The following is an 18733-nucleotide window of genomic DNA, read 5'->3' on the forward strand; positions in this document are numbered from 1 at the left end:
TGGTGGGAAAGAACCACCAGATGCGCTGAGGGCTCATTCGACCAGGGGCATGGCAACTTCAACAGCACTAAAAAGGGGTGTCCCTGTACAGGATATTTGTGCAGCAGCCACATGGTCATCCATGCATACGTTTATAAAACATTATGCTCTACACTCAACTTCTTATCAAGGAGGTCTGTTTGCTAAATCTGTACTCCATTCTGTACATGACTAGAACAATTCTGTACTCCCACCTCCAATACAAACTGCTTTGGGAGCCTATCTAAGATGAGGAATATGTAGGAGGACACAATCCATTCGAAGAACAAGTTACCAACTGTAACGTTCTTTCGATTGGATGTTCCTCCCACGTATTCCTCATCGACCATCCCAGCCAACCCCACAGTAGTTATGTGATTTACACTCTAAATTCTTTTAAGGCTTGGGTCAAAAGAGGCACGGCATTAACTACAATACATTGGTTACAATATATGAAAAAACAACTGAGGCCAATGGGCACGTTCGAGGCATTTATACAGCGGATGACGTTGGTGCTCGACGGATGCTGCCGAGGGACATCAACGCTGCGGCCTCGAGAGGAGCGCCCTCTGGTGGAGAGGGAGAGAAATCATTTTTCCGAATAGCAAAGCTGAAGGTAAGGATATAGCTAAAATGAGGAATAATTGGGAGATGCATCCAATCAAAAAAAGTTACAGTTGGTAAGTAACTTGTTCTTTTGCAAAATGGTCTAAAAGTCAATGTCTCAAAAACCCAAATCATGTCCTTCTGCGTTCAACATGGAAGCATTAAAGGGAAGTTCGCCATATTCTTGGGGCTAATTAAACTGGAGCAAGTTTACACCACAAAATACTTAGGCGTTTGGGTCAACTCCAGTATTGGTGAATATGGTTGGGAAGCTGCGCTAAGAATCAAGGCGCATAGTTTGCCGCGTCAAGCTGTGGTTCTACACAAGATGTATGGAAAATTCTCTGTGCTACCGGTAGTTACCTTTGATGTCCAGAAAGTGGCACCAATACTTATTTACGGAGCGGAAACAGCTCTTAACTTTGTCAATTTGGGACTTGTTGGAAGACACCTTTTTGTGGAAAGTGCTCGCCTTCCGCAATTGTTTTCAGTAGCTCTTATAAGGTACGAACAGGCTCTCCAGTCCCAACGTTGTAAGGTATTGTGGAAATCCCATGACCTATATCGCAAATCAATTATCAGACAGGGCCACAAAATGGGCTACTTAATTAATGGAAAAATAAATGCAGAGGCTGGATCCAATTTCTCAGCTGTTCAATAGAAACTTTGAAGACAAATCCTGCTAAGATCAACAACAAAAAAATCAGTGGAACAACTGGATAGAAACGCAAGAAAAGAAAGTTTGGTACAAACTATCTATCAACAGTCTGGTAGAAAGACGTTCAATAAATCAACTACCTCCTTATCTGACGAAACTCCCCTGTCTGAGATTTAGAGATCTCTTCTTGAGATTGAGACTTAACCTCCTTCCTTCGAGGGAAGTTTTGGCCCAACATAAACAGCTGAAGGGACAGCCGGTGATCTATCGCTTTTGTGAGGTTACTGCGCAAAATGAAAGCTTGAGACACCTCTTGACTGAATGTATGAGCTTAACTAGCCTAAGAAATAAATATCGGGCAACCCTCATACACAACCCATCATCATTGAATGCCGAAGTACGGTGGAATCTGCTCCTATTGAGAGAACACAAGAGGCTCATTTTCACAATACTGTTGTTCTGGAAGGAAATACTGTCAATCCCTAATACCAGGACATAACTGAGGTTCATTCCTTTGCTCTGCCCTTAATTAACTTTCATGTAATGGGGGGGGGGAAGTGGGAACAGAATCAATTGGAGTATTCTCTGGAGCACTCCGATTTATCCAAGTGATCTCGTGGTCAGAAGATGATTGCTTTGCATGTTTTTAGATTTTTTTTTTTATTTAGTTTTACTTTGGATGTGTAAGAAAAAGTGAAATGTTTGTAATCAACTGTATCCATTAATATCTATATTTTTAAAGCCAATACAAGACCCAAAACCAATGGCTTCCTCAAAGCTCGTTTTACTTTTCTCTCTCTATTCTCACCCCTCTTGCGACCTCTATATTTCCATCTTTCTGCCCGGCTTCTCTCTTTTCTGAACATGTCTTTCACTCCCTTAGTAAATGTTCTCTCCTCTCAGTCTTTTCTCCCTACCTTTTTCTCAAGCTAGCTCTACCTCGTCTCACTGTCTGATGTCTCTATCCTTTCTATTTGCTGTCCCCCTCACCCTGCCTCTGCTTCCAATATTTTTGTCTTAAGCTTCATTTCTCGGTCTTTGCAAAGTCTCCCCACCTATCTTCCTCATGTCTCCCTTGTGTCGTGGCCCTAGATCTCTTCTGTTCTCAGTCCATGTGGACTGCCCGCTTCCTCTCTCTTTGATGTCCTATTTTTCTCAGCCTGCCTCCCTGTCTCTGCCCTCGGTACATCATTTTCTCTGTCTACATAGTGTGACCTTGTCTTTCCCTTCTCAGTGCCTTATTCCACCCACTCTGCCCTATTTTGTCACTTTACTTTCTGACCCTGTCAATCCATCCTTTTATCAGTCCTCAGCTCCCCCTCCTCCATCACTCCTCTCGATACCCTCCCTGCCTGTCTCCAGGCTGTCCGATCTGCTTCATGTCCTCAGGCTCTCCCATTTACTTTGTCCTCTCCATTGCTCTTCGACACCGCCCTGCCAACTTTTCTTCTCTTCTGTCTTCCCCCACTTGCTCCACTCTTTTCTCCCCTCTGCTTCCACGATCTCAGCTGTAGGTATTAGCCTCTTCTTGGCCTGCCACTGTCTCTGTCTGCCTCAATCTCTGCTCCCTGCTCGCTTCACTTCTCTCATGGGTATACAGCATGTCTCCCGTCTTTGCCATGGGTCTCTAGTCTCCATCTATGCCCTGTTTCCCTCCCCCTCTTTTTCCACTGATTCTGCTCTGCCCCCATCCTAAGTCTATGCCATGTATCTCCCCCTTCTTCTTACCCTGTTTCTGCCCTCTCGTGTGTTTCTCTTCTCGGTTTACACCCTGTCTCCCTCCCCTCTGCTGTGTCGTCATTCGTATTTTTGCGCCCTGTCTCCCTCTGCTCAACCCCCCCGCCCGCCGTCTCTCTGACATATACATCCCTCATCTAGGTCTGCCTCCGCTCATCCTCCACTGCTTCTGCCCTGCCACATGTGTCTTTCTATTTCGGTCTACCCTCTCTCCCTCTTCTCCTAGTCCCCGGTCTGTGCCGTCCTATGGTCCTGCTTCGTGGTCTGCACTGCCACGGCCCTGTCTGGGTTTGACTCTTGTCTTCTTCCCCTTTCTTTCATGTGTCCCTACTCTCTATTTGCTCTGCTGTGCCCTCCTTTTGCACTGCTGCTGCCCTGTGTGAGTGTATCTGTGTTCCTCCCCGCTGTTTACCCATTTCTGCCCTGCCGCCTGTATCCCTCTTCTCGGTCTGCACCCTCTCCCACTGCCCTCTGCTTCCACTGTCTCCCTCCCTTCTTCACCCCCTCTCTCTGCTGTAGCATGTAGGATCCCTCTTCTCAGTCTGCGCCGTCTTCCTGGCCTAGCTTCCCCATCTCACTCCCCCCCAAACCCCTCCCTCTGCAGTATGCATTCCCCTACCTACTCCCTTTGCCGCCACTCTTCGTCTACTGTGCCCTGTCCCATGTGTCTCCTCTCGAAGTTTCCACCCTCTACTCCTCTTCCCCTGTCCTATGGTCCCTCCTCTTGGTCTGCAGTGCACTGTCTCTGTCCACCTCCCACTCTGCTGTCTGTCGTTCACCTCAATCTCTCCCTGTTTGCTTCACTTCTCTCATGGGTGGGTCTGCCCCATGTCTCCCTCCTCTCTGCTTCCGGCCTCTGCCATGCGTCCCTATTCTCGGTCTGCACCCTGCCTCCCCTACCTCTGTCCTCCGCCTCGCTCTCCTCCCAGCCCTCTCGCCACTGCCCCATTGTTCTCTCTTCTCAGCCTGCTCAGTCTCCCCTTACATCCTCTGTCTGAGAATCGTTTGCATCAGCAGGTTTCCGAGCTCTTACTCCCCCCTCTCTCTCAAGAGAAGGAGAGGGAGGAGGTGATGGGGCCTCAAGCTGATAGATGAGGAGAAAGGGAGAAGGAGGAGGCGTTATGTAGCAGTGCCAGCGGAGTGGACATGGGTGAAAAAATGCCGAGACAAAAGGCGAAGTTTAAACGAGACGTGTTAAAGACAGTCGAGAGAGAAGGAGAGAAATAGTGAAAAAGAGCAACGGGCAAATACACCGAGAAGAGTAAGAACAGGGGGTGACGGGATGGGGAAGCGAGAGGTATGTGGAAAAGAAAGACGGAACAAACGAAAAGAACAATATGGAGTGGACATAGAAAGCCAGAGGGGAAAAAGAGAAAGACGCGGGAAGGGATCGAGAATGGCGAGACGAGAACAAAGAGGGAGGCAGGGGACACGGGGCGCCAATACAACAGGGAGGGGGGCAGGGAACGAAAACGAGATAAAACTGGTATGTAGAAGAGGGACTCTGGAGAACGAGCGAACAAAGAAAGGCATAGCGGAGGGGCAAAAGACAGGCCGGAAAGGACGAAGAGAGGGTAGAGACGGGGACCGAGAAAATGTAAGAGAAGGGTGAAGATAATGAAGCGAAGATGGAAAATGAGCAGTAGAAGGCAAGCCATGAGCGAGAAAAAAAACACAGGGAAAATGGCGCAAAGACAGAGGGGAGGAGAGAGACAGAAATATGAGCTCAGCTCTGCAGCAGCAAATCTGTCAACTCCAGGCTTTATACAGACCTGCCAACAAAGCACTCTGGAGAGGAGGGCGGGGGGATGCACGTGGGGAGGAGGGCGGAGAGATGCGGCGGAGAGGGGAGGCAAAGAAAGCAACAAAGGGAACCAGCGAGAGGGGAAGAGGAGGGAGGGGGAGGAGTGGCCGCCAGAGCAGGAAATCGTAGCCGTGGCGGCGTATTTCTGTGGCTCCGAGTGCTCTTAGTGTGCTGCTGCTGTGCCTATCCTTGTATCTGTGCTCCTTGTGTATCTGCCAGTTCTTATGTGTTTGTGTGACTGACAGTGGAGTAATGTATAGTGTGTGTTTTTGTGTGTGTATACCGTGTAGTCACGGGTCAGTGTGTCTGTTTCTTTAGTATAAAATATATTCACACTTCCACAGTGTGTATCCATGCTTTTGTGTTAGTACATGCACGGGTATTTAGCGTGGGGGCTGTCTGTCAGTGTGTCTATGTATACTGCATGTCGATGTATCTGTTAGTATAGCTTTATATACACTATGTTGGTACTTGTGGTGCACGTTTCGCTGTAGTCATTGCTTCATGAATCAGGGTTCACTTCGAACCGTAACATTGTACATATGACGAGCCTCCTCTCTGTTAGGATGCTGTACACCTGGATTGCATGATGTAGAATTTATTTTAGAACCAGCTGCCAGTGTGGGGGCTAATCTGCAGCCTTGCTCGACTCCTTTGTAAGTAGGAATCCATTGAGTGACCTCTCCCGTATGGCCAAATCGAACCTTAACCCAAGTATTAGTGTGAAGATGAATACTCATAGATCATAGGCTGGCATGGATGTGCCAAGCTGCAATAAGTTTACGCCGCAGTATGTCTCTGAGAACAGTTTCAAAGGCGCAGCTTAAATCTATAAAAGCCACATGTACTGGTTGTTTTCAAGTATTCCAAGCAGTTCCAAATATGGTAACTAAGGCTAGAATATTGTGCAGGCTGCTGGAGTGTTTGCGGAAGCCGATTTGATTGTATGATATGATATTGTTTTGATCAATCCAGGAAGTCAATTCAAGGAGTACCATCCCAGACTTTTCCTTCTACTTTTTTTTATGTACGAAGTGAGCTGATTTTAGTGCTGTTAAGTACATTCCAAAATGATCTTTGATCATTGGTGACTGCACAATTGACTGAAGAGAGCCAAAAAACTGTCCCTTTTCCTAAAATGTGCTCGAAAATGTTTTTGATACTCTCCTTTCCTATTCTTGACTAAGGCAGAGATACTCTCCCTATGATCATTACGCTGTGCTAGAGATTTCAAGTCATGCCTCAGTTGTCTCTTTGCATGTTGTACAGCACTATTATCTCTACTCCCCAATGCACAAATGCTGTGAGTTCATGCAGTAGCGATCTTATGCCGTCTATTTATATAGACCTGCGAGGTAATATTAGCAATATCTGTATCATATTTAAGAAAAACAATTTTCTTCATGGAAGAATTAACTTCACGCTCAAGATTAAAAGGGGCTAAATGTGTGAAGTCTTCTAGGGATTAAATAGCAATAAGGTTAGCTTTACTGAGATTAGTAGGGTTCCATCTAATTCGATTAGGAGCAGTGTGAGTGGTCTAAAGACCAATAGTGCCATGATCCAAGAACAGGAGTCTAGTTTAAGAGCAGTGCATATCTTCTCTGGTAATGATGGCCATGTCAAGAACTCGCAGAAGTAATAAGTGGTTGACAAAGATATAATCAATAACAGATTGCCTTTTTGCCACCGACTCTGGTGAATCCTCCGGGAATGCTACCATAACAGTAGTCATTGATCATCTTAACATTGCATTGATATGATAGGTTGGCCCAGGAGGCTGCTTTCTGATCATAGAGACATTCCATAGTAGGAGAATATGAAAGGTCAGCATGAAAAGATACAGTGTTTGGGTGAATTTTGGCATTAAAATCACCACAAATTATAATAGTCTTAGAAAATTATCGCAATAGTAATTCCACACTTTTCAAAGTCTTGTTATATAAGGAAGGAGGGGTCGTACACATTGATAATACATATGGAATTAATCAGATTGTTCACATTATTGCATTTGAGAAACCCGGCAAGTACATTCTGTGATTAAATTCGGTTTCTCGATTCAAAACAAATTGGGAAACGATATTAGCAGGCTGCCTTTCGATTATATGGTATTTTATTTATATTGCGCTCATACACAAGTGGTTCACAGCAAGACCAGGCCAAGGGAGGGGAACAGGGGAGAACAAAAATAAACGATCTTACTAGGCCCAGTGACATTGAGAATGCGCAAGTGCATGGGAGAGGGAAAAGGGGGAAAAGTGCATTGAAGGGGGAGAAGTGGAAAGTGCGGAACAGAGGAGAGACAGAATAAATAATAAGTAAAATAAATAAAGGTGATAAACAGTGGTAGTGTAACCAGCAAGTGCTAGGTGAAGCAGAGAGGGTATAGCTGAAGTGCAGAAGAAAAGTGGGTGGGGGACTGTATGGGTACAGATACAGACCCCAGTGCAAGGGGTGGCCCGGAGATAGTGCAGGAGGGTGGTAGGGTGAGCAGGTAACTGGGTCCGAAGTACAGTGGGTGGCCAGGTGCACAGTGCTGAGAAAGAAAACAGATCAGCAGGGGAAAAGAGGGGCAAAGGCAGAAGCGAAGACTAAGGTCTTGAGCTGATTCCAGAACCAGAGATGGTTTTCCTCAAGTTTCAGGGTGGCGGGGAGGCTGTTCCAAGAGGAGGCCCCAGCCGAAGACAGCAATCTTTTTTTTTTATTTTAATTATTTATTTTTGTTGCACACAGTTAATACAAACACTTAGCTGTAATATTAGTATGTTCATACATTGTACAATTTCAATTACTGTTCAGAGTCAGAGTGTTCTTGCTCGGTCTTTTCAAATACAGTTTGTATCTTTCCCATATATTCTTTGGCCGTGAAACAGGCAGTACCGAGTCTATGTACAGTTCCTCCATGTCGTTTGCCCATACCATGTCCCTGTCCCAATCCGCCTTGGTTGGGGGATTTGCACTCTTCCATTTGAGCAGGATCGCCCTCTTGGCTAGGAGCAGACTTAAGTTCAACAGTTTCCGCCATATCAGGTTCATTTTCTCGACTACCCCCAACAGGCACATCCGTGGGGTCCATTCCACTGGTTGATCTGCCATCCCATCCAGTGCTAGACACACCTCCTCCCAATATCCCCTCAGTTTAACACACGCCCATAACATATGGTAAATGTTTGCATTTTCAGCATGGCATCTCGGGCAGTTCCCAGTCATGGCCGGATATATGCGTTTGAGCCTCATAGAAGTGTAGTGTGTTCTTTGTATTATCTTATAGTGAATTAGCCTGTATCTAGAGTTACATGAAATCTGTTTGTTGAGAGCACAGTGTCGGGACCATTCATCGTCTTCAATCTGCTCACCCAAGTCTTGTTTCCACTTGGCCTTAGTTGTGCGTTGCTCTATCAGGCGTGTCTGGAGTATGATCTAATACAGTGCTGACGCCATTATCTTTTGGGATCCCCCGTGAACATATATCCCAATCCCATGTTAAGTGGTGGTTCATTAGGAAAGGTCGGACATATACTTTGTATGGCTGCCCGTATACGGGAATATTGTTGTCTGGTCCCGTGCGTATTCCCCGCTACTTCCTTGATATCATCCCACTGGGTAAAGTGCCGATCCGTGAATAGTTGACCCCATTGTGATATGCCCCTGGAGGACCAATGGCGGGCTACCTCCCCCTCTATACTGAAGGGTGTCTGGGGGTCACCCCAGAGCGGCATACTCGGGTGGTATATCTTGTCTGTGCCATATATCTCAACTATTTTGGCCCACGCCGTAGTCACCACTTTTGTTGGTTTCGGGGAGTTATAATGCTTGGAAGTGGGCCTCGTAAGTTGGTGGAGCGCCAACACGGCCTCTTTTTCGGGCTGGCTCAGTGCAGGGCCCGCTGGATTAAGAAATGTTGTGGCCCACTGGGCGGCATGCTGTGCCTGTGCAGACAAATAGTATAGTTCGAGGTCTGGTGCCAACAGACCGCCCTTTGGGTAGTCATCAGTAAGTACCCTCCAGGTCACCCTAGGGTGACCACCCCAAACAAATGAAACACATGCGCTAGACATCTTGGAGAATAAGGCCCCCCCCGGCCAGACCGGTACCGTAATAAATAAAACAACTTTGGGAGAATTATCATTTTCACTAAGGCGATCCTACCCATCATGGAAATGGAGAGAGCACTCCAACGCTTTAACTTCATACATAGAGGGTCTGCCAGCAGGTTATAGTTTAGTGCCCGAGACAACTGAGCTGTCCTTGCTATACATGCTCCCAGATACAGAACATGTGTCGGGCACCACTGTAGGTCATGCGGGTCATGGGGTTTACTCGTGTTTTCAGTAATGGGGAACACCTCTGATTTGTTGGGGTTAAGTCGTAGGCCCGAGAGTCTACCAAATTGTTCTACTACTGCCATGACCCTCCCCAATGTTCTGTCTGGGTATTTTAGGTACAGCAAGATATCGTCTGCGTATAGATTTATGATGTGTAGTTTATTCCCTATCCTTAGCCCGTATGTGCTGTAGCGAGCCCTCAATATGTCCGCCAGTGGTTCTATTATTAGGGCGAACAGTAATGGCGACAATGGGCAACCCTGTCTAGTGCCCCCTCGCAGTTCGAGCTTTTCTATTAGGGTGCCATTAACTCTAACTCTGGCCTGGGGGCCTGTGTATAGTAATTGTATCCATTTCAGGAAGTTTGGACCGAACCCATAATTTCGTAAGACCCCGAACAGGAAGGGCCAGGATACCGTATCAAATGCTTTGCGCATGTCTAGTGACACGGCTATGACTTGCTGATCTGGGGGTGTTGTAGTCAGGATCTCATGGCATCTTCTGATGTTAGTGGCCGTGGACCTGCCAGGAATGAACCCTGCCTGATCCTCATGGACCATATATGGCATCAAAGGTGTTAACCTAGTGGGGAGTATCTTTGCCAAGACCTTTGCATCCGTATTAATTAATGATGGAGATCTATAAGACCCGCAGTCATCCGGGGGTTTCCCCGATTTAAGCAGTAGCGTTATTACTGCTTCCCTTGTAGTCTCGGGGAGCTCTCCCCTGTCCAGGGCTTCGGTCCACATCGCCAGTAGTCTGGGCACTAGAAGATGTTTAAACTCCTTGTAGAACTCTGCGCTAAGGCCATCGGTGCCAGGGGCCTTCCCGTTGGGGAGTGCCTCAATTGCCTCCACAACTTCCGCCTCAGATATCGGAGTCTCCAACAACTCTCTGGTATCCGCCGCCAGTAATGTCGTTGGGATTTGGGAGAGGTAATGTTCAATCTCCGCATCCGTAGAGTCGGATTGAGGTGAGTAAAGTTCTTCATATAATGCGTGAAATGTGTCACGTATCTTACCCTGATCTGTGGTGACCGAGTCGTCCGCTGTTTGTATACATGGGATATCTGTTGATCCCCTTTCTCCCCTCACTGCTCTGGCTAACAACCTCCCCGGGCGTTCGCTTTCACCGTAGCGGCGTGCAGCCGCCGGTCTGTCAAAGTAGTGGATCTCTTGGTCCGCTGTGTCCGTATATTCGTCTAGCTTGTTTTTTATATCTAAAGTGAGTTGTGGTGTCGGAGTGAGCACATATTGGGCTTGTATTGATGCTATTTGCGCTTCTAGTCGTTGCAATCTATTCCTAATGACTTTGAGGATGCCACTTTCCTTTGATATGGATGCGCCCCTTATATACACCTTAAATGCTTGCCACAATATCGCGAGAGAGGACACTGAGTTCTCATTGAGTTCAAAATATTCTTGTATGTGCTGGTTCATTGCATTTCTGTAGACCAGATCCCGTAGCGCAGCCGGTTTGAATCTCCATGGGGGCCTGCCCACCGCATCGCCGGGTATTCGCAATGCCATCAGTATGGGGGAATGATCTGAGTATGTCCTGGGGAGTATCTGAGTGTCGGTGACCCATGATAATACTGTGTTATCCAGCAACCAAATATCTATCCTGGAATGCATGTCGTGTACTGTCGAGTAATATGTGTATCCTCTCGCAGAGGGGTGTAGTGTCCTCCATGCATCCTTCAGCCTCAAATCTGCCATGTGAGTGATAATTGTCTGTGCTGCTTTGGATAGTGCTCTCACTTGTGTCGAAGTACGGTCGATGTTCACATCAAGAATGGTGTTAAAGTCCCCCCCGCATATCAGATGGGCTGTGGGGTAGTGTGCCAGTTTCCCGAAGATTGTGGAGTAGAATTCCGGGTCATCTATGTTCGGCCCGTATATGTTAAGGAGGACTATCTCTTTATCTCGTAGAGTACCATGTACTAACACATATCTCCCCCCAGAATCACATTCCACTTCTTTACACGTGAACCGCAAGGTCTTGTGTAACAAGATTGCTGTACCTCTAGCTCTTTTAGAGTAAGTTGTGTAATATTGGTGTGTTCCCCAATTCAGAACCAGCTGTCCCCCTTGTTGTGGCCCACTGTGTGTCTCTTGTAGGAAAAGAATCTTGGGAGTCTGTCTGTTAATGTATGCTATCATTTTCTGTTTCTTAACTCTGGAGCCTAGACCTCGAACATTCCAGCTCATTACTTTAATGTCTTCAGTGCTTGTTTCAGCCATTCCACATGAAATGATCGTGAATGTGTGTTTGCGGATATTGCTTTACAATGCTTTCAGGATTGCCAGTGTACATGAACTGTGTGCTTTTTACTTTCTTCCCCAACATAACATAACCCCCTCCCAGCGTGTCAAACTCTCCCCCTCCCCTCACAGTTCCCCTAACTTCAACTGTGCTTTTAGGATCCCAACCCTTCCCCCCTTCCAACTGCATATGCACCTGCTACAGGGGGACCTGCGGAGATTCCCAGGGCCTATGCTTTCCAAACCTTGAATAAGGGTAACCGGTTCCATACGTTGCTCTCACACTTGTTATTGTCAGCGGGGGACATTGCAATGCAGCTTATCACACTTATTGAGACATTCCCGCCCCCACTTAAAGCTACCCCCAAAAGGGGGAGCCAATGCTACAGGACTAATGCATCATTGGTTGAACATTCTGTTAATGTGCACTCATGAAGATTATTCTTGTTCGTTAACTTCAGTGCTCCTCGACGGAGTGGGGATATGTGTCTCTATGAAGCTGGCGGCTTCCTCAGGGAAGGTGAAGAAGTGGATCTTGTTTTGATATTGAATTTTAAGTCTTGCCGGATAGAGCATGGCGTACTGAACCTGCCGTTCCCGGAGCAGTTTCTTAACCCCATTGAATTGTTTCCTTTCTTGTTGCACCGCTAGTGTAAAGTCCGGAAAGATCTGTATAACGTTGGCTTCCCATCTCAGCTCTTGCTTTTCCCTTGCCGCCTTCAGTATCAGGTCCCTGTCCCTGTAGTTCATCACACGTGCTATTATTGGTCTGGGATATGCTCCCGGCTTCGGTTTCGGGGCCAGAGATCTGTGAGCTCGCTCAATAATGAACATTGGTGACCACCCGGGGTCCCCCAGCAGTGTGTGCAGGAGGGCCTCAACTCCTTTTTCCATGGAGCCCTTCATCGCTTCCTCCGGCACCCCCACTATGCGAATATTGTTGCGTCTTGACCTCGCTTCTAAGTCCTCGCATTTAGTCTTCACCGTTCCTAGTTCGATTGCCATCGTGGATACCGTACTTTTCAAAGCTTTAAGGGCATCTTCAGTGCCCAATATTCTTGTTTCCGCCTCCGTTATACGTGTTGTCGTTTTGTCCAATTTTGTTTTAATGGACACCACGTTTGCGGTGATCCCGTCGAGTTTGTCGTTCAGTGCTGCAAACCCCTGTTGCATTGCGAGGAAGACCGCTTGCGGGTCCATCAGCGTGGTTGGCGGAGCCTGCTGGTCGAGCGGGATCGTTACCTCCTCCATCTCGGATGTTGGATCTTTCTGGATAGTCGTGGTGTATTTGTCGATAGCCCCCTTGTTCTTCTTAGGACCAAAATACTTGGGCATTATCCCCTTTTTTTTGATCGATTGTTCAACAGGATTAATGTGCTCTGCCTTCTCTGATCGGCGTATGGCGGTAATTGTGGTCGAGGTGTGCACAGCCCACAGCAGGCCTGGTCGGGCCAACACAGCACTCGTTTAGCGGAAAGTCTTATCAGCGGGGGGGGGTGAATATGCTTGTTGCAGGTAGTGCGTAGTTGGTGTCGCAGAACCAGAGCCGTGGTAAAAGCTTGACACGGCCTGTCGCGAAGCCTCCTGGTCGCTAGCTATGAAGATACAGTTCTGAGAGTGTCCCTGAGAGGCTTCGTATAGACTGTCTACGACGCACAAACCAAAATTCTTTCTAGTCGTTTCTGTCTGCCGTATATATTTGTAATTCGCCCCAAATATATTGCGGGGGCCGGGGGAGTTCGTGTCTTGTGCAATGCTGCCACCTCCCTCACGCCGCCCCACTTATCTGCGTTGTTCTCGCCGAGAAGGTACCGCTCCAGCAGTTCGTCGGTGGATTCTTGTTGCCGGATAGGGGCCGAGCGCCGGCCGTTCAGCGGTGCTTGAAGGAGGGGGTGGCGGAGCCAGTGGGGGGACCCGGCAGGTGCTCTAGGAGGAGTGCAGCACCCGCAGCAGGCCCCAATAACGATGGGCTTCCAGTGTCATGGTCGCGAAGCGCGCCTATTTCCGCCAAGCTCCTCCTATCGAGTTCCGGCTCGACCTCGACCATGTTTCATAGATGTAGAACCGGACCCGTTGAACAGTTATATTTGCATTACGGCGCTGGTTCACTCCGGAGCTCACACAGGAGCAGCCATTTTCTCCCGTGGGCAACAGCGCCCCCCCCCCGAAGACAGCAATCTACCCCCAGCTTGTTTCTTTGAAAAACAACTGACCATGAGGGAGTTAGAAGTAGAGGAGTGAACGGCTCGGGACGGGAGGTATTTACGGAGGGATAGTTGAAGGTATTTAGGACACAGGCCCCAGAAGGCCTTGTTGACAATGCAGAGGGTTTTAAATGTATGTAATCCTTGCATCCACTGGGAGCCAATGAAGGGATTTCAGCACTGGAGAGATACGATCCCAGGGCTTGAGGCCAAGGACAAGTCTTGCAGTCTTATTCTGGATTAATTGTAAAGGGCGGAGAGTGGAGGCAGGTATATTTAGAAAGAAGCTGTTACAGTAGTCCAGCCTAGAGAGAACCAGAGCTTGAGAGACAGTGAGCTTCTGAGGAAATGAGAGGAAAGGCAAAGTACCTCTGAGGAGGTCCAGTAAGAAGTTTGACCTTTTAGAGATGTCAGAGATGTGGGCGGAGAAGGAAAGTGTGGAGCCAAAGAAGGAGTAGGAGGAGGGCCGAGAGAGGCCGGCCAGAGAGTGAGGGGAAAGGAGGGTTAAAGTGTGCCGATGAGGAGGATCTAATTCTTGTTGGCATTTAGACAGTTTGAATGGCGATCTGCCCTTTGGTCCTTGATCTGCCAGAGAATGAAGATTGCCCATGCACTCAGTGCAGGAAGTCTTGATTCTATTAAAGACACAGTGGTGAGCATTATGCTTATTCTTCTTTATTACTGCTCAACAACGGCACTTTAAAAAAACTTCACTTTATTTTTGTTTTTTTTTGTTGTTTTTAAAAAGTTGAACATGCCCAACTGGCTTGAAAAACAAAGGTAAACAAAAACGTGATGGAGCAAGAGTAGTCTATAAAACCACAGCTCCCATGAGTCCCTGCATGCCAGTAGTCCCTAGCATCAGTCCTGTCCTCCAATGAGGGCTCCTCAGCAGGTAAAAGTCCCTGCGGCTGTAGGTGCCTTTCTCTTCTTTTTTTCCTCTAGCTGCTTTAACTCCTGCAACAGTCTCAATGATCGACCTTTTTTTTTTTTCCTTCAAATTTTAGTTTTATGAGTTTTTCAACAAAACAGAGACATTGGGTTACTTTTGCAGACAGGACATTCACATTTTGTGTACAGTTTACATTCTTTTCTTGTTTTCCTGTTACCGTAAGATTCAACCATTTAACATGATCCCCAACTGATTCAACTCCCCCCCTCGCTCCCCCTGCCCTATCCTGGAGCAGAACATCAATAGGGAGTTGTACATTTCGCCTTATATCGGCGCATATGGGTAGTAATGAAAGCAGCGTGTCCGCATTCTTTCTAAAGTCCATACAATTTGAGGAGAATGAGGTCAGTAGATTCGTGGGTAGGGGCCACCCTGGGGCACAGCTCAGATCGAAGGGACTTATAGGGGTGCTTGGAAGGGGTCTACTCGTGGTCCTGTGACTCAGTCACCTGGGAGGATGCAGTCAAATATTCTCTTTCAAAACCACACCACATCATTTCACTCTGGGCCGCTTTTCCATGGAGAACGACGGTAATTCGTTTCATTGTGTATATGTTGGTCGCCACGGTTGTCCACTCCCTCTGGCTAGGGAGTGTGGTCGCTTTCCATTTGGTGGCCAAACATGCCCTTGCAGCTAACAGGAGCATGGCCGCTATGCCTCTTAATTTTTCCATCTCCCCCTCAGACTGCTCAAAGCCAAATAGAACCAGGAGTGGAGTAGTTTCGTTTGAGATCCCGTCTACCCTTTTGATCCAGCTAAGGACTTCATTCCTTATGTTTGGGCCTTAGGGCACGCCCACCACATGTGCCAATAGTTTGCTTGTTCCCCACATTGACGCCAACATAGTGGGCTTCCAGCCTGGTACATTTTAGACAATCTATGGGGGTCATATTGCCATCTATGGAGGAGCTTGATGGCATGGAGCTTATATTGTGCTGCTATTGATACCTGGGCCGCTCCTCTACAAATGGCATTCCAATCGCTCGGGTCTAGTTCTATGCCCAGGTCCCTTTCCCATTTGTGTCGAGGCCCTGCCCGCCACTAAAAGTGCTTTATACATGCATGATATCATGCCCTTTGTCTCGGACATTGTGTCTAGAAGCTTTTCAAAGTTGGTGAGCTCTCTTTGGATTTTATCGGCCCATTCTTGCCTCGTGAGAGTGCCGTTTAGTTGTAGGAAGAGGAAGACTGGTAGTGGGTGGATCCCCATTGCTTCCTCGAGTTCAGTAATCGTGATGTACATTCCGTTTCTCCATAGTTGCCCAACCCTTTCCAAGCCTGCATCGTACCATGATTGGATTCTAGGGTGGTCATGGATTTCTTCCCTTATACCTGGGGACCATATATGGCTCAGTGGGGAGGGCCACGTATTGACTCCTCTCATGCCTGCGCTCTCTCTCCAAATTTCCCATATTGTGCCTAGTATCGGGTGTGTCCGTAGTCTGCGTGTGAGTTTGCGTCTGGGAACCCATAACCAGTCCGCTAGTGTCACCGGGGTCCGGTTATTGTTATCTAAATGTACCCATTGTAGTTCCTTCTTTTCCCTCAGGTGGGGGATTAGTATTCTCAGTTGCATTGCGTTGTAGTACAGTCGCAGGTCAGGGAGACCTACGCCTCCTTTTTCTTTGGGCAGGGTGAGGGTGTCGTAAGATATTCTTGTTTTTTTTCCTAGCCATAGGAATCTAAGGACCTCTCTTTTTACTTCCTTAAAGAATGTGTCTGGGATTTTTATGGGGAGCATTTGGAATGGGTATAAGAACCTCAGGTGGCAGAGCATCTTAATCGCATTGAATCTCCCCATCCAGGAGATTGTGAGTTTTTGCCAGTTCGCTAGGTCGCTATGGAAGCCTGCCAAGAGTTGGGGAAAGTTTGCCTCATATATATGCTCTCATTTTTGTGTGAGATTTATACCTAAGTATCGGAGGACGTTGCTTTCCATTAGCAATCCGAGTGCAGATAGGTTGGAAGTATCCGCAGGGGTGAGTTCTTTCAGTGGGAATACCACTGATTTTGACTTGTTGATTTTGAAGCTTGAGAGGGCACCATATTCTTCAATTAGTAGTTTGGCACTTGGTATTGTCATGAGGGGATTTTGAACGTGGAGCAGTATGTCGTCTGCGTAGAGGGCTATTTTATATTCTCTACCGGCTGTCCGGTGGCCTTCTACTCTAGGATCCGCCCTGAGAACTTGTGCAAGAGCTTCTACAGATAGGGCGAATAGGATAGCAGATAGTGGGCAGCCCTGTCTCGTACCTCTATTTAAGTCAATCTTGGTCAGGACTGGTACCAGGAAGCTCCATTCTACTCTGTCAAATGCTTTCTCAGCATCTATGGACAAGAGAGTTGGGTTATTCGCCATTCTCTGTGCCTCATGGATGAGGTGTAATGTTTTCCTCATCGTATCCGCTTCCTGTCGTCCTAGTATGAATCCTACTTGATCTGGGTGGATTATGGAGGGCATGTGAGTTTCCAACCTGGCAGCTAGTACTCTCGTGTATATTTTTGCATCTATATTTAGCAGGGAGATAGAACGGTAGGAGCCACAATATTTGGGGTCCTTTCCCTCTTTTGGAATTACGGAGATCAAGGCCTGGGAGAAGGATTCAGGGCAAGCCCTGTTCGCAAAATGTTATTGAATAGCTCTACCATGAAGGGAAGGAGGGGGGTTATGAAGGTCTTCTAAAACCCTGCGGGGTAGCCATCGCTTCCAGGTGCTTTCCCCTGTGGAAGTCGCTTAATTGCTCTTTCAACTTCCTCTACTGTGATTGGTGAGTCTATCCCTTCTGCTGTGTCTTGGGGGAGTCTCGGCATATCTGGTTTAGCTCCACTACTCTGTGCGGTACTGCAACCTCTCTGCTGAGCTGCTAGAAATCAATCTCAAGAGTTATTTTGCTCCTCTCCTACGCAAAAAGAAAAATCGACATTGTTAGGGCGGGGAATTCATTGCAATCCTCTTTATTATACTATAAATGCAGAACACTTTATTCAAATAACAAAATTCCAATAGGGAGAATGCTCGCCTCCGTATCTTTAATAGAATCAAGACTTCCTGCGCTGAGCGCATAGGCAATTTTCATTCTATGACCAGACCGAAGGCAAGCATTATGCTCGTTCAAAGCTTTGCACGGCAGCTGAAGCAATGTTAGAGACTGGCTTGAAATAGAAAGTCCTGAAAACTGAGTCACTGGACCAGTCTGCTGCCTTCATGATCGACTGAAGCGGAACTCCAGCTGCAAAAGCTCCGGAAGCCATAGCTCTTCTGGCCGAGTGGGCTCCAAAGACAGAAATGTCTATTCCCGCTAGCTCCATAATCTCCTTCACCTATCTCGCTATAGTAGGTGGGGCCACTGCTTTATGTGGCTTCCTGTGCGCTATGAGTAGCTGAGTTACACCTTGTGGCCTTATTGCTGCGGTTGCTGCATCGTATCGCTTTATGCACTGTGCTACGCAGAGGTTATTGTTATTAGGAAAGTATGCATACATAATGACTCTAGAATTGGTCTTAGTACGTTGCGCGATGTTGAACACCACTCCTTCAGGATAAATTTTTCGGTCTATCTCTAGAGCTTTAACATCTGAGACTCTTCTGCAAGATACCAAACAGAGCAAAGTAGCTAACTTCCCGGACAGCTGCTTCCCTGATAAAAGGTTGTTTCCTGGCCACTGTTCAAACAAACGCAGGACTTTATTAACGTCCCATAGGACCGAGTATCTAGGTAACGGGGGCTTGCTCACTTTAATTCCTTTCAGAAGTCGAGCCACTGTGGGGTTCTCTCCTACTGGCCCACCATCCACCAGATTGTGGCCCGCAGAGATGGCTGATCTGTACACCCCCACTGTTTTGAATGCTTTCCCTCCTGTGGTAAGAGACGCTAGAAAATGAATAATCTGTGTTATAGGAGCTGAAATGGGAGAAACATTCCTCCCCCTGCACCATAGCTCCCAGGCCTGCCAAGCGGAATTATAGCTCCTGATTGTGTATGGTGCCCATGATACTCTGATACTCTGAGTTCTGTAGCCTCCTCTGAAAGTCCCGGCAAGCACCACCTTTGACTGAAATTCTGCAGGCCAGGAGGGTTAGTGTCTGATCCTGCACTAGGGGATGCGGGGCTCCCACTGGATCTGTGAGGAGATCTGTTCTGTGAGGAGATCCTCTGAGGGAAA

General features: G+C 47.4%; 1 long non-coding RNA gene across 1 annotated transcript in view; it reads left to right on the forward strand.

Annotated features, from left to right (window-relative positions):
• The first annotated feature begins 4165 nt into the window (after nt 1-4165).
• LOC138579516 (uncharacterized) overlaps nt 4166-18733 on the forward strand; it is a 69188-nt gene continuing 54620 nt past the window's right edge. The window contains exon 1 of the long non-coding RNA XR_011304033.1: nt 4166-4280. This is a non-coding gene — a long non-coding RNA (uncharacterized lncRNA). The remainder of the gene's footprint in view (nt 4281-18733) is intronic.

This window comes from Ambystoma mexicanum, chromosome 3p (genome assembly GCF_040938575.1).
Source record: "Ambystoma mexicanum isolate Mex_15411 chromosome 3p, UKY_AmexF1_1, whole genome shotgun sequence".
NCBI classification, from domain to species: domain Eukaryota; kingdom Metazoa; phylum Chordata; class Amphibia; order Caudata; family Ambystomatidae; genus Ambystoma; species Ambystoma mexicanum.